Below are 15,118 nucleotides of genomic sequence, written 5' to 3'. Positions count from 1 at the left end.
GGGATGTTGGGACGTCCTTGACCACACCCACAGGCGGTGACACGTCTGGGGCAAAGGCCCTTGGGTGGCATCAGGGTGTCAGTAGCACAGGGGTCGATTACTACCCCCCCCCCAGGGAAGACTTATATGATAGTATAAGTCTAGCTCAAGGCCCCCCCAGGGAAGGTGAGCTCTACTATATATATGATAGTATAAGTCCAGCTCCAGTCCCCCAGGGAAGGTGGACTCTACCGTATATATGATAGTATACGTCCAGCTCCAGTCCCCAGGGGAGGTGGGCTCTACCGTATATATGGTTGTATACGTCCAGTTCCAGTCCCCAGGGGAGGTGGGCTCTACCGTATATACGGTAGTATACTTCTAGTTCCAGTCCCCAGGGAGGTGGGCTCTGCCGTATATATGGTAGTATAAGTCCACCTCCGGTCCTCTAGGGGAAGGGGACTCTACCGTATATATGGTAGTATACGTCCAGTTCCAGTCCCCAGGGGAGTGGGCTCTACCGTATATATGATAGTATACGTCCATCTCCCGTCTCCAGGGGAGGTGGGCTCTACCGTATATACGGTAGTATACGTCCAGTTCCAGTCCCCAGGGGAGGTGGGCTCTGCCGTATATATGGTAGTATACGTCTAGCTCCGGTCCCCAGGGGAGGTGGGCTCTACCGTATATATAAGAGTATACATCCAGTTCCAGTCCCCAGGCGAGGTGGGCTCTACCGTATATATGGTTGTATACGTCCAGTTCCAGTCCCCAGGGGAGGTGGGCTCTATGTATACATGATGTATATGGGTTTATTGTGTTCTCCATGGTGAAACAATCATACTGAAGGATTATCTGCTTCACCCACACCCCCCAAAACGAGGTAGCTTTTTTGGTAATTATCTGGTTAACTCAGTCAGTGAAATTTGCCAAAGTGATTCATCATCCCTAAAAGTTTTGTTTCTTGTTCTTTTGCTCTTTGATAGCACCCTTGAGATTTCTAACAATTAAATGTGACAGCCTTTCTTTGCAATAGCATCAGCACGTTTTGCAATCTCTGCTGAGCGTGGCTTTTTCCTAATCTCAGTTAAATTTCCTTGTAAGTCATTTATCTTCCTGATTCACTTTTGAAGGACCCACGTCTCCCTGTGGGATGTCACGTCAGTGGATGTTTAGAGCTCCAACTCCTTCTGGCTTTGATGTTGACACCGTAAGCATCTTTCACAAATTCCTGTGTCCATATTTTCGCCCCATTTATTGAAAAACCGATTCTGGGGAAACCGCACATTACCTCACGATGTGTCAAAATTTCTTGTCCTGCAAAGAAACGCTGGGGAGTCACAGCATGGCTGAGCTCGCTGTGTCTGGCCTTTATCTGGCGCGGACAAGAACTGGGTGAGTTTCTAATTCTTCAGACCCGATTATGTGACTGACGAGCATTCGACAGGACAGAGCACATGGAACCATCATTTCCCCCATCTTATCAAGACTGCTTTGTCCTACTCACTCCTTTCATGCTTATGGATGTTCCTTGCTTACAAATTCTATACATGGTGTTAGGAAACTCCACAAAAGGTGCGGAAAGGAGACCTCTTTAACCTGTACGCACATCGCGTTCCGTGATTTTCTCGTCACCTCATTACTTGTAAAAAAGGTACAGTTGCTATGGGATGTGGTTGACCCAAAGGAGCCCAGCCAGCGAGGAGGGCATCGATCCAGTCTTGGAACTCTGTTTTTATTCTGTCTATCCTATTCTGAAATCTCTCTGATTCCCCCTCCCCCCAAAAAAGCATTTGACTGGCAAGCCTCAGGATGACTCAGTAAGTCGTGAATCCTCCCTGAAATAAGGCACCTTGGATTCAAACCTAATTGTATTCTGAATCAATATTCTCTTCGAGGACCAGTACATGATTGATCGTTGACGAAGGCAAGTACACGCACACGAGCGCACCAGTGAATTCAGCCCCCGTGAGCCCTGCCGTAATATTCCCACCCCTCTCCACCCCTCTCCATTCCTATTTTCCTTTCCCCCTTTTCCTGGGTCTGAGCTGTAGCTGAATCGGGTCGCACAATTTGCACGTGCTGGCCAGCGCTAAATGAATTTTCTAATTCCATTTATGTCTGATGCTCCTTAAAACGCACCTCCCTCTCTCTCTCCGTCTCTCTCTCTCTCTCTGTCGTGCTCACAATGCACGTCTTTGTTCTGTCCATCCTGAGCAAAACGCCAGTTCACAATGAACTATAGCAAGCTTCCAAAAACACCCAGGCTTTCAAGCCTATAGAAGGGGTAAAAAACCCACACCACCGGGACACATGGTTTTCATCTAAAGGACTAAAATAATTCAAAAGAGGTCAGCATTTTTAAAATTAATTAGTGCTCTGCCTCTTGGTGAAAAACCAAAGAATCGTCTGTTGTACAGCAAAATGAGGTCATGGATTTCTTTCTTTTTTTTTTTTTTTTTTCTATTCAAGCAGATGGTTTGCATTAAAAATGATACGGGCTAAGGGAATTTCAGCCTTTGGGGAGATTCCTGCACGCAGAGTTTCTTGAGATGCCCCTCTAGTCTCAAGGGGCGCGTAGACGATAACCCCACAGGACCGGGCACGCGGGCAGTGAGTTTCTGTCTTTCCTGCATCATCTTGGGTGACAATATGCCTGAAGTCACTGAGAGCCAGCTTCCACCCCCGCATAGACTCAGACAAACCCCCGGGGAACCTGCATGCTGGTGGGTTTGAACACACAGCCACTCCCGGCAGCCAGAACACTCATTACAGACCCAGCTGATTTTCTGGATACGGTAGACAGGCGGACTCCACAGGTAACCGAAACGGCAAGATAACAGAATAGGAGGAAAATTCTCTGAGCTCGGACGCTTAAGTGGCCGCCATTCCCGACAAAGGCTCCCAGATCCTCCCTGCGGAGAGACCGAATAGAGAACCGGCCGTGGCCAGACCAGCTGTGCAAACAGAAGTCTGACCCGGGAGCTGAAGCGAGCTGGCCTGAAAACCCCTGACAGCAGTGGCCCCAAATGTCCGGGACCTGATCACCACCCGCCAAGATCCCTCACTCTCGCCCCTGGTTTTCTTCCCACCTTAGGACCAGCCCAACAAGGCTTGGGTCAGGCTCCCCCTGACCGATCCCATAGGACGCCCTGCTTCTGGTCAGCCGCTACCAGCTCCTTCCAGAGCCCCCAGCCCCCAGCCACGTGCACACCTGCCCTTTCCCATTTTTGTCCGCAAGGCAGGTGGGCCCCACCTGTGCCTGCCTCGGAGCCTCCACTGACACATCTGTGCTCAGCGGCCGACTCCTTCCCAAGCTCTGAATAAACCGCTCGCTCAGGTGGTCTCCAGCATTCCCCAGCATCACGTCCACATCCTGCATTAAGTGTCCTCTGCTCCTTATTTGCCGTCCCCGAGCTGCTCTGAGACTCACTCCCCTCCTCTCTCCCCTCCAGGTCACGGCCACCTGCCCCCATCCTGCACACCCCAGGCAGGTGCTCACCCTGAGGAAGCCTGCTGGGACCCCTGTGCTCCCACCACCCCTAGGCCACGTAGCCACTCGTGGTGCGCACATTTGAAGGAGCCGCTGATTGTCTGCAGGCCTTCGGTGTCCTCCGCTCGGGGAAAGAGGGGCGTGTTGCTGAGATCCGTTGAACCTTGTCTCCTGGCTGAAAGCACGGCAGCGTGAATCATCCCCCGGGAGGCTGGAGTCAACCTGTCTATTCATCTCTTGCCTGTAAGACAGAGAGAAGCAAACTCACTTGGCTCGTACATCGAATATGTTTATTCTCATTGACTTGCCCAATCTCCACTTGATAGGCATTTACATCGCTTTATTTTTGTAAACGTTTATTTATTAGTTTGAGAGAGAGAGAGAGACTGAACAGAGGAGAGGCAGATAGAGAGAGAAAGAGGGAGAGAGACAGAATCCCAAGCAGGCTCCGAGCTGTCAGCACAGAGCCCGGCGCGGGGCTCGAACCCACGAACCGCGACATCATGACCTGAGCAGAAGTCAGATGCTTAACCAACTGAGCCACCCAGGCGCCCCTATATCGATTTATTTGGATTCACTGCACAACATCACGATAAATACTATGACGCCTGCAACGTACCCTCTGTCCTTGCTTGTATTCCTGGATGGTTTCCTTCGCCCAAGGGTCTGCACATGAGAAACTTGCTTTCCGCGGTAGACCAGAGATCCCAGATGTTGCTACTATGAATCCCCAAAACTGCCTTCTTTTTCACGGGCGTTGGGAAAAGCAGGTCTGGACGGACCCCTGCCAGATTCTTGGAGGCAATGGGTCTCAGCCTCAGCCCCACGGACGGTGCCAGCTTTCCAGGGCGAACCTTCCGTCCGCAGACACACGGCTGTGAATCCGACGAGAGAGACGTTTCCCGACCCCAGCTCTCCGCTCTTATCAAAGCCTGACCTTCCCGATGCTTTGGGCTTGACGTGCAACTGAGTCAAGGCTGGCTGCACCTGTAAAAAACCTCTTTCAAGAACCAGCAGCCTCATGTGGGATGAGTGAAGATATCCCTGATTTCCGCAAACTTGTCAAAGATGTGATCGTGTGTTTTCACAGAAGGTGCACACGTCAGGCTTCCCACTGGTTTCTTTGTCTGTCTGTGTCAGGGTATGCGTGCTTGCATAGAGTTTTTAAAAATTAATCTCGGGGCGACTGGGTGGCTGAGTCGGTGAAGCGACCGACTTCGGCTCAGGTCCTGATCCCACGGTTCGTGGGTTCGAGTCCCGCGTCGGGCTCTGTGCTGACAGCTCGGAGCCTGGAACCTGCTTTGGATTCTGTGTCTCCCTCTCTCTCTCTCTGACGCTCCCCAACTTGCACTCTGTACTCTCCTTCTCTCTCAAAAATAAATAAACAGTGATTTCTGACATAGTCTTTGCAGGCCACATGAGGACCACAGCCACTGGTCGTGGACGTTAACAGAGATACCAACGCCATTGAGTATAGACAGACTGTATGAAATATGTTTTTTTTTAGTTTATTTATTTATTAAGAGACAGAGAGAGAGTGAGCAGGGGAGAGGCAGAGAGAGGGAGAGACAATCCCAAGCAGACTCAACACAATCAGTGCAGAGACCAACATGGGGCTCGAACTCACCAACCATGAGATCATGACCTGAGCTGAAATCACGAGTCAGATGCTTAACCGAGGGATGAGCAGCGAGGGGTGACCTCACAGCTGTTAGGGAGGGACCACGGACAAGGCAATGACACCACGTGTTGGCGAGAATGTGCCCGTAACACAGCCTGAGCGACAAAGTTCGTTCTTCTGAGAATCCTTGACTGCCCCATGCCGTCCTCACATTGGGGACGTAGCATCCCGTGCTAGAGAGTGACAGTGCTGATTCAATCTAGTCAGGGAAGTCATACGCCCCCGACAGAGCAGAGAAAAATACACCCACATCTGGAAAGATCACTCTCCGATGCCTGGCCTCCCGGCCCAGATCCACCTTTATTAGGACCCCTCTCCCCTTACCCTGTCCGTGCACCTTAAATCCCAGGGCCCAGCATTTCCACAATTCTCCCCAATTTGTAACTCTGTGACTCAAGAGACTGAGTCTTGTAGAGACTTGAAGAGTGTCCCCCTCTCTCAAAATGCACATCCATCTGGAACTTCAGAATGTGACTTTATTTGAAAATAGGACCATTGCCATTGCAGGTTAGGATGATGTCATGTCCTGATGGCAGTGACAGGTGTCCTTTGAAGAAGAAGAGACACAGATCTAAAAAAAAAAACAAACCCATGTCAAGACAGAGGCAGAGATTGGGGTGATGGTTCTACAAGCCAAGAGTAGGGGAGGGAAAGTCATTTTCCTCTACCCTGCTAATTCTGTACCGGAGGGCTGCAAATTAAACGGACGATAAGTTCACAAGAAAATAACTAGCTTTAATTACGTACATTTGTAACCATGGGAGCTCACAAAGAAAGCTGTAGCTCAAGGAGGCAGCCGGATGATTAGAGTTTGTGTAGCACCTTAGAGTAAACAGAGGAAGAGGGGTTTGTGCTTCCCATAGGAGGAAGTAAGTTTGGAGAAAGGGAAAGGTAAATTGTGTTGTAAATGGCATTGTCTTCTTATGTGCATAGAGAAGTCTCTCGGGGGGGGGGGGGGGGGCGCCTGGGTGGCGCAGTCGGTTAAGTGTCCGACTTCAGCCAGGTCACGATCTCGCGGTCCGTGAGTTCGAGCCCCGCGTCAGGCCCTGGGCTGATGGCTCGGAGCCTGGAGCCTGTTTCCGATTCTGTGTCTCCCTCTCTCTCTGCCCCTCCCCCGTTCATGCTCTGTCTCTCTCTGTCCCAAAATAAATAAATGTTGAAAAAAAATTCTAAAAAAAAAGAGAAGTCTCTCGGATAGTAAGAAATGTCTCCAGAAGTTACTGTCTTTCTGGTAAGAGGTGTTTCTGCAAATGTGGATTTCTTTTAGGAAAAGGGGAAATTCACATACTCTGTTTTTAGGCAGTTAGGGAAAAGTAAAGAACTTTTCCTGCACCTGCTGGCTTGCAAACACCTGTAGCTCAAAATCGTCCACATCACCAAAAATCTATAGTTTAGGGTAGCACATTGTGGTCCCCTTTGGAGGGAACGTCGAAGGTTAGCAGAAGCCCCCATGGTGGGGTGGAGGGAAATGTAGGGGACAGACCTGGGAGAGGACACACCTGTTGTTGTAAGTCCCCAAAAGTGTGGTCATTTGTGAGGGCCACCCCAGGAAAGTGCTACCTGTGCCACCCTGGGATTATCCGATTCACAAGCTGTGCACCCTGACAACTGGACCTTCCCCTGCTTGGTCCCCATGGCGGCCTCCACATCAGCAGCCTAAGGGACCTGATGCCAGGCATCCTAGAAACAAACAAAATGGAACAAAACAAATGCCTTGACACACCCACACCTCCCCCCAAAGGGGGAGAAATCACATTTCTTTTTTAAATTTTTTTAATTTTAATTTTTTAACTGTTTATTTATTTTTGAGAGAGAGAGAGAGACAGAGTACGAGCAGGGGAGGGGCAGAGAGAGAGGGAGACACAGAATTCGAAACAGGCTCCAGGCTCAGCCGTCAGCACAGAGCCCGACGTGAGGCTCGAACTCGTGAACCATGAGATCATGACCTGAGCCGAAGTCAGACGCTCAACCAACAGAGCCACCAAGGTGCCCCGAGAAATTGCATTTCTAATGTGAAGCAAAGTAAATGAGCCAGCACAGACAAACAACAACAACAACAACAACAACAGACAAACAAAAAAACAAAACTCACAATTTTACATTCTGCTGGGTTTACTGGGTCAGCGGTGAGGGCAGATACATGAGAGGTAGCAACAAAAAGCAACAGTGTTCAGAAGCATAAAAAACACTAGTGAAAATTCCTCTCCTCCCCGCCTCATCCACGACGTCAAATGAAAGCTCACGGAAATACCGCTTGGCCCTTTTTCGATTGCCATTCCGAATGACCATTTCTGAAATCCTGTGCAAAATCAGCGTATGCATTCGTTGGGGTTTCTGCACCTTGAAAGAGGAGGTCCTGATACCCCGTTACCGTCCCTGGACCCCCTCGTCTTTCTCCAGATGGCTGATCCTGTGTACAGAATGCTTGATTCCCCTGCATTCTGCACCAAGCATGAAACACCCACCAAAATTTCTTTTTCTCATTCTGCAAGGTATAGACCGTTTTTTTTTTTTTTAGGAAGACAGCACTGTGTACAATGATAATTTTAAATAAATTTCAATCTGCGTGGAGTCCACCTGATGGCAAAAATAATCCCCGTTGCGTTTTCTTACCAGGAGTACCACTGTTTTATATCATATATGTTCTCGTTACATATATCATATGCATGTATATGATATATGCATATATCCATTATATCCACACATGTATCTGAGATGCTTACTTATATACATTTCATGCGGTGCTGACCTAGTTATGCATTTTCATGCCAAACACCTTCATCGAGGCCTGGGAGCTGGGTCCGTCCAGTGGTGCCTACGGACCACACCCAACGTCAACGACCTTCCCAATTCCAGTCGTCTCTGACCCAACAACATGCCCCAGGAAACACCGGTCTGCCCCCCTCCCCCACAGAGGACACCAGCCCTTCGCCAAACTGTAAAAATAGAAAAAGTTGGGATTCCACTTTGGAGGATGTAAGAAAAGTAAATCCCAACTCTGCACCCTGTGCTTTCGCGATAAACACGGATGCTCAGCTGGCGGGTGGAGAGGGGAGGCCAGGGTTTGCGATGGGACGGCAGGTGCACAGCCAGAGTGAAATGCAGTGGGTGGGGGAGGGGAGGTGTGTGCCCAGAGCCCCGCCCCCGCGTCCAGGCCGCAGCCCCGGGCACTGTCCCCTTCCCTGTGGGCCCCTGGCTGGTCTCTAATCACAGGGACACCAGGTCAGCAGGAAAAACAGGGGAGGGAAGTCCGTCCCGGAATGAACGTTGAGGGTCAGCATCTGTGTGGTTGTGTGTGCATCTATCTGTTCACGGTGTGTGTGGCTGTGTCTGTGCACGGCATGGGCACCCTCCCTCCCGTCCCTCTCGCTCTGGCTCTTTCTTAACCCATTTTAATTCGAAAATCGCACATTTGGGGGCGCCCTGCCCTGAACCGGCAGCCTCTCAACCTGGACTGAGAAAACGAAACAGCCCAGCATCTTTGTTCTTTCCAGACTAGTGAGAAGAAAACTCGGCAGTAAACCCCAAAAGGGCCCTCCGTCACCCCTAGCTGAGAGGTTTACATGCTGGAGGACCGTGAACCCTCCAGAAGGGACAGGAAGGGACGGACAAGGCAGGCGTCCCCGGTCCCCTGAAATTACGCAAAGTCCTCTAAAGCGTGTCCGCTGGCCTCCATGCTGGGTCCCCCAGAAGGTTCTGCACTGTGTCAGCATCCATCCCTGCAAAGGGGAACCAGCAGGTCTAAACATCGCAGGGACAAACAGGCTCGTCGTCTTTCCAGCCTCATTTTCAAAGGCTGGCTGTCCACAAAATGAAAATCCTCCGATCAACACATTCTTTGCCCTTGGAAAACTCCCCCTCGGAGCTCACCCCGCCCACACCATCCCCGAGTTCGGAGCAGAAGGCAGCCTGGCCCCGAGTCAGATGGAATCCAGGAGGGAAAATCCGCAAGCCGGGATCCAGGGTGCTTATCCCACGGGACAGGAGTGGGCAGCCCCTCTCGCAGCCGGGTTCGGGGGTCCTGGAGGTCTGGGCACCTCCGTGCACGGGGACCGGGGCTCCTGGGTAGGAAAAGAGGATGCAAAACGCGGCTGTGTGGACACACAGGGCAGAGGGCACACAGCCAGGCACAGCCCCCTTCCTCCTGCACCCTCCGCAGGGCTTCCACAGGGTGCAGAGAATACCGCCCGGCTGTGCTGTGCACCTGGCCCCAAATGGGTGGGGGTCCCACCCCAGGCCAGGTGTGACCACCCTGCCGAGCTGCAGCACAAAGCGTCCGCAGGTGTAATTGGCGGAGAAGAGACAGAGACGGAGACAGGAGAGAAGGCGAGACAGGGAGGGAGGTCCCACCCTGGGGGGGCCCACCGCTGGAGCAGCTACGTTTAAAAAGCCAACAGACCCCAGGCCCCGGAGAAAGACAATGAGAGACAAAATAAATCCCCCGATGCAGATAACTCAGCACATTTTCTCTCTTCCCCAGGAGAGCACATGGAAAGTCCGGGATGACTTTTCTCCGGTTCTGACTCATCGGGGAAATTCCTCCTGCAATGTGGCAGTGATAGGCGTGTCTGTCCTCGTTTAGGGCCCAGGAGAATTCTGGGGCTTCCTCCTCCCTCATGTGCCAGTAGACAGGACGGGAGGCATTGGGTGGGGGGGGGGGTGTGGTGCAGACGACCTGCTCGTGAACGGAAGTCCCCCTGATGAAGCTGGAGCTTGCACTCAGCTGGACGCCGCGTTTTACGCTCCTTCGTTTTCATTTCGATGCGTTTGCACAAAGAGGACAAGGTCACCTTAGCAATGATGCGTAATAGATACAAAGGTTAGCTGATGCTTGGAGCTCTCCACGTTACTTAACGGCGATAAAATATTTCCTCCCCCACCTCACCCTGCCTGAAAGAAATGCAACATCGCAACAAAGTCTCGAGTTCCCTGGCTCAAGGTAGCAAATGACAGTCTGAGTCCGTATCTGAAAACTGTCAGTGAAAGCTCTACAAGTCAACGCGTGCTGTTTTCTGGGCTATTAATGAGGTCAAGAGGGCAGCCTTGCATGACAGACTTTTCTATGCCATAGGACAGAGCAGGTCTCCAGAAAAAATGGGTCTCGGACATTTGCTCACGATTTCACACGTGTGTATAGTTCCTCACTCAACGAAGTAACGAAATTGAATGATAAACCAGGAAGATACCTTCATATGCTTGGATATGACTTATCCGTCATCTATTGTCTATCAATCATATGTAACATATGTCTATGTATCTATCTAGCCATCTATCTTATTTATCTATCATCTAGCCATCATATCCATGCATACATATGTATGTATGTATGTAACATCCATCGATCAATCTATCATCTATCAATGATACTTCTATGTATATATTTGTCTATGTATCCACCCATCATATCTATCTATCCATCCTTCTATCTATCTATCTATCTATCTATCACCTATGTATCCACCCAGCATATGTATGTATGTATCTATTTATTCATCCATCTATCTATCCACCCATCTAATCATCTATTATCTATCTACCTATTATCTATCCATGTATGCATCTATCTGTCACCTATCATCTATCTATATACCTACCCATCATCTATCTATCCATCCACCCATCTATTCATCCAGCTACCTATGTATCTTTCATCTATCTATTAATCCATCTATTAATATATTAACCTATCTATTATCTGTCTAGTATGTTTCATCTATCTATTAATCCATCTACTAATATATCAACCCATCTATCATCTGTCTATCTATCAATCGTCTATATCTATCCACCCATCACCGACCTAGGCATTTCTAACGGAGTCATCCCTTTCCCCAGTGACCATGCACACATCATGATGTGAAACCAAGCAGCCACCCCATTTCAACAGCATGTGCTGTGTAGGAGGGGTTTGCAAAGAGTCCACATTCCTTTGTCTTCAGGAAGTGATCAGAGCCCTTTGGTGGTGCGGCCGGCTAAGCTGTGATTCCATTTGGATTTAATAAATGATTCCATGTAACCCTGCAAAAACAACAACCAGCTCTAGATTTCATGCATGGTGACAAGATCTGGGATACGCATTAACGAGAGAGGGGCAGTGATGAATTTAACATTTGTCTCGTACAAATAAGATTTGCCGTAGATTTTTGTGCGCGTGTGTGTATGACCCAATTATAGTTTCAACATCAATTTTTAAAATTACTCTCTCTGCTTTTGCTAAGGGTCACTGACGCCTTATGGTTTATGGTATATCCATCTGTTCAGAATTTTTCCAACATTTTAACAATTTCCGTTAATATTTCAACTCCACGAGTGATGTTTAGAAAGCTAAAGCGTTTGGACTCCGGGTTGATCCTGCTGTTTCAAAAGCACGAGTTGGGTTTATACTATCTGAAGTGGAAGATTTTTTTTTTTTTTCAGGGGAGTGGAATTTCCACATGGCTTTGATCATTTTTTTTAAATATTTATCTATGTTTTAGAGAGAGAGAGAGTAGGTGGGGCAGGGACAGAGGGAGACGCAGAATGTGAAGCAGACTCCAGGCTCTGAGCTGTCCGCATAGAGCCCGACGCGGGGCTCGAACTCACGGACCGTGAGACCACGACCTGAGCCGAAGTCGGACGCTGAACCGACTGAGCCACCCAGGCGCCCCTCAACTGCGTATTCCCGGGGCGATCCTGGCTGGCATTGGATGGTGTCTGTGACATTCTTACAGGGAACCCGAAGCCTGTGCGAAGCATGGGCCCCCATGCTCGCACACGGCACCGCTCGGGTTAACGTAACACCTAAGACAAGGCGCTCCGAAGAACTTTCCCCTGTTAGTGGATACGCGTCCTCTACTGCTGATGCCAATCAGTTTTCTCCAAATCTTAGAATTCTTTCCTCTACAAAACAAATAAATAAGTCAACAAAAGCGCTTTCCTTGATCTCCACACCAGCAAGCTTTGGTTTTAATGAAACGAAATCTTGAGAATTCCCGTGCCTGCATTCTGCTGGCTGTTTCCAAACCAGCCACTTTTTCCACTGACGTCGACGTGTACGTGGAAACCTTGCTCCTTCGGAAATTATATTTCTTTTGCTGCTTCTGCAGCATAAAAGGTGTCTGGTGAGCTGGCAGGAGGCTTTAACAACTTTTGACTTTTCCTCAAATGCATCCAAGACTCAAAGCAAACCAGTAACTGTCGGTTCCCCGCTGTGTATTATAAAGGTTCGTTAAAGCAAATGTAGAGAATTTTTTAAATTTTGCCGAAATCCCAAGGGGCAGGTCAGGAATAACACTTGGCGATGGCTTCCTTTTCAGCCTCCAGAAACACACAGAAACCCAGGATAATCCACTGGCCGCTGGGCAGTTACCTAATACGGAAACTCTTGTGGGTTAAATGGTGACTCCCAAAATATATGTCCAAGTCTTAACCCCAGAACCTTCCAAAGTGACCATATTTGGACAAAAAAAGATAGTGTCATTGTAAGAGACAGAAGAGGAGAGACACAGACCCAGACGAGAAGCCACGTGAAGACAGAGGCAGAGACGGGAGGGACGCGGCCACAGGCCCAGGGACCCCCGGAGCCCCAGAAGCTGGAAGAGGCAGGAAGGACCTTTCCCCAGAGTCTCAGGAGGGAGCACAGCCCTGCCCCGCCTGGATCAAAGGTGTGTGGGTGTCGGGCTGAGTCTTGGTTTCCTGGCATAAGAAAATTGTTGCCCATGAGTGTTCCTGTCTCTGCCACATCCTGCCTTTCTTGCCATCTCCGGCTCCGGGGAAAAACCGTAAGATTGCGCACAGACAGGAACGGAGAGGCTACACCTGCCAGAGATACTTTGTCTGCAGAATTGAACAGGCAGGTTGGAACGTCTTCCTCTATCGGAAAGAAGGGAAAATAGATGCACAGGGAAAAGGGAGTTCAGAGGGAGTCAGGACGATTTGCTCCGTGCAAGAGTCTTTCCCAAGCCGGCACGGTTTTGTAAACTTACAGATTCAAATCGCTGTCCTCATGATAATGGAAAGACTGGCCTTCAATCTGGGGCGGGGGGTGGGGGGCAAGTGTGATTTTGAATGACATGGTAAGACATTACATGAAGACTGGAGGTCAAAAAATCAACAGGTAACTTTTGGGGGCTCCTGGGTGGCCCAGTCTGTTGAGTGTCCCGTTCTGTTTGTTTTTTTTTTTTTATGTTTATTTTTGAGAGCGAGACAGAGAGAGACGGAGAGAGAGACACAGAGAGAGAGAGAGGGCACAAACAAGGGAGGGGCAGAGACAGACACACACAGAATCCCAAGCAGGCTCCAGGCTCCGAGCTGTCAGCACAGTGCCCGACATGGGGCTCGAACCCACAAACTATGATATCATGACCTGAGCCAAAGTTGGACACTTAACCGACTGAGCCACCCGGGCGCCCCGAGTGTCCCTTTCTTGATTTTGGCTCAGGTCACGATCTCACAGTTTGTGATTTTGAGTCCCACGTCCGGGCTCTGCACTGACAGTATGGAGCCTGCTTAGGATTCTCTCTGTCCTATCTCTCTGTTCCTAACACACTCAAACTCTCTCTCTCTCTCTCTCAAAATAAATACATAAACTTAAAAAAATTATAAAAAATCAACAGATAACTTTTATAACCCCCTCAGTTCCTGGTAGACTTCTATTCAATTTCTGGTCAAGCATGGATGCTTACTTTGAAGAAATAGCCCAGTTGGGAAATGGTAGAGTGGGCAGAAAAGGTAACGAGGTGGGGAACACCAGCGTGCACAAAGAATTCAACCCCGTGAGTGATTTTCTGTACCTGAAAAGTGAGGTCCAGACATGTGACGGGGTCAGGGCTTTCCCGTGCGGGCCCCTAAAACACAGCACTGGGGCCATCACGACCTCTCTGCAAAGACGTTCAAGGCTGCAATGAGGGGAATCTGTTGTATTATAAGCACAGAACAGACTATGGAGGGGCGTGGGTGATTTCTTCCGTCACAGGAGATCAGCGCCTGATCCGCAGAGAACTTCCCACCAGACATTTCCATACAGTTGCCTCAAGTCAGGAAAACAGTTACAGACAGAACCAGAACTGTAGGATGCCATCCCTCAGAACCCTGTTAGCCGAGCTTCATGGGAACCAACACCAGTCCTTTTCTCCGTATTTGGAAAATATGGCCCGAATGATACAGACCACTAGTCCGTGTTGCTGCGAACCCACGTGCCCCAAGACCAGTTCCCTCTTTGTCCCTACAGTAGATTGTAAGATGAAGACAGGGACTGTCTACATCCCTGACAGACACCCCTACCTGTATTGTTCCCTCATGATGTGCTTGCCGAGTAATGTAAGGAACATTCACAATTCTGCCTGAAAGCAGATTTTAACTCATGAGAGAAAATAAATACATCAAAAGCAATGTGGGTGGTTCTCGATTTTCCTTGGTTGTGCAATATCTCCTCGTAGGTAATAATTTATTGGCACAGACAACATGACATTTAACTCTTCCACTCCTAAAAGGAGTATCTGTTGGCATTCTTGGGGCATCAGACAAGAAAGAAAGAACAAATTGGTTGAAATCATGGCTCTTTGAAGGCAAGAACCCATTCGAAGCATCAGGGGATGTACGTTGATGAGATCAAGGAAACCACCCGCGTGGCTGGAGCCGGTGTCCCCAAACGCCCACTTGTCGTCTCCAGACCAATGGTACCCTCTCATCCAGTCCTCACCATCTCCTGCCTCCTTGGTATTTCCACTTGGATACTTGTCAGCCATATCTCAAATTTGGGCTTTCCACTTGTGGGATCCCCCCCTTCCAACTGCCGTCTTTGCAAATGGCACCCGTGTCCCTGCAACGGCTGACATGAAACAGCAAGAAGCCATCTGTCATAAACATTTTTTCTCTTCCTTTGCACCCCTTCCCCACAACCAATTAGCAGCACATCCAGTTACTTCTACTGGCGATGCGTGTCCAGAATCCAGGCGTCCTTTGCTGTTTCTAATGCCCGTGTTGTG

General features: G+C 49.4%; 1 non-coding gene across 1 annotated transcript; it reads right to left on the bottom strand.

Moving 5' to 3' along the window:
- Positions 1-3,937: 3,937 nt before the first annotated feature.
- On the bottom strand, positions 3,938-4,022 carry TRNAR-UCU (transfer RNA arginine (anticodon UCU)). Its single transcript has one exon. It is a non-coding gene; the product is annotated as a tRNA-Arg (tRNA).
- Positions 4,023-15,118: the final 11,096 nt, after the last annotated feature.

The sequence above is a fragment of the Lynx rufus genome, unplaced genomic scaffold (assembly GCF_022079265.1).
Source record: "Lynx rufus isolate CCGP_SWC_20201006 ecotype Redwood Valley unplaced genomic scaffold, mLynRuf1.p SCAF_14, whole genome shotgun sequence".
Lineage (NCBI taxonomy): Eukaryota > Metazoa > Chordata > Mammalia > Carnivora > Felidae > Lynx > Lynx rufus.
This window is presented reverse-complemented; position numbering and strand designations above follow the sequence as displayed.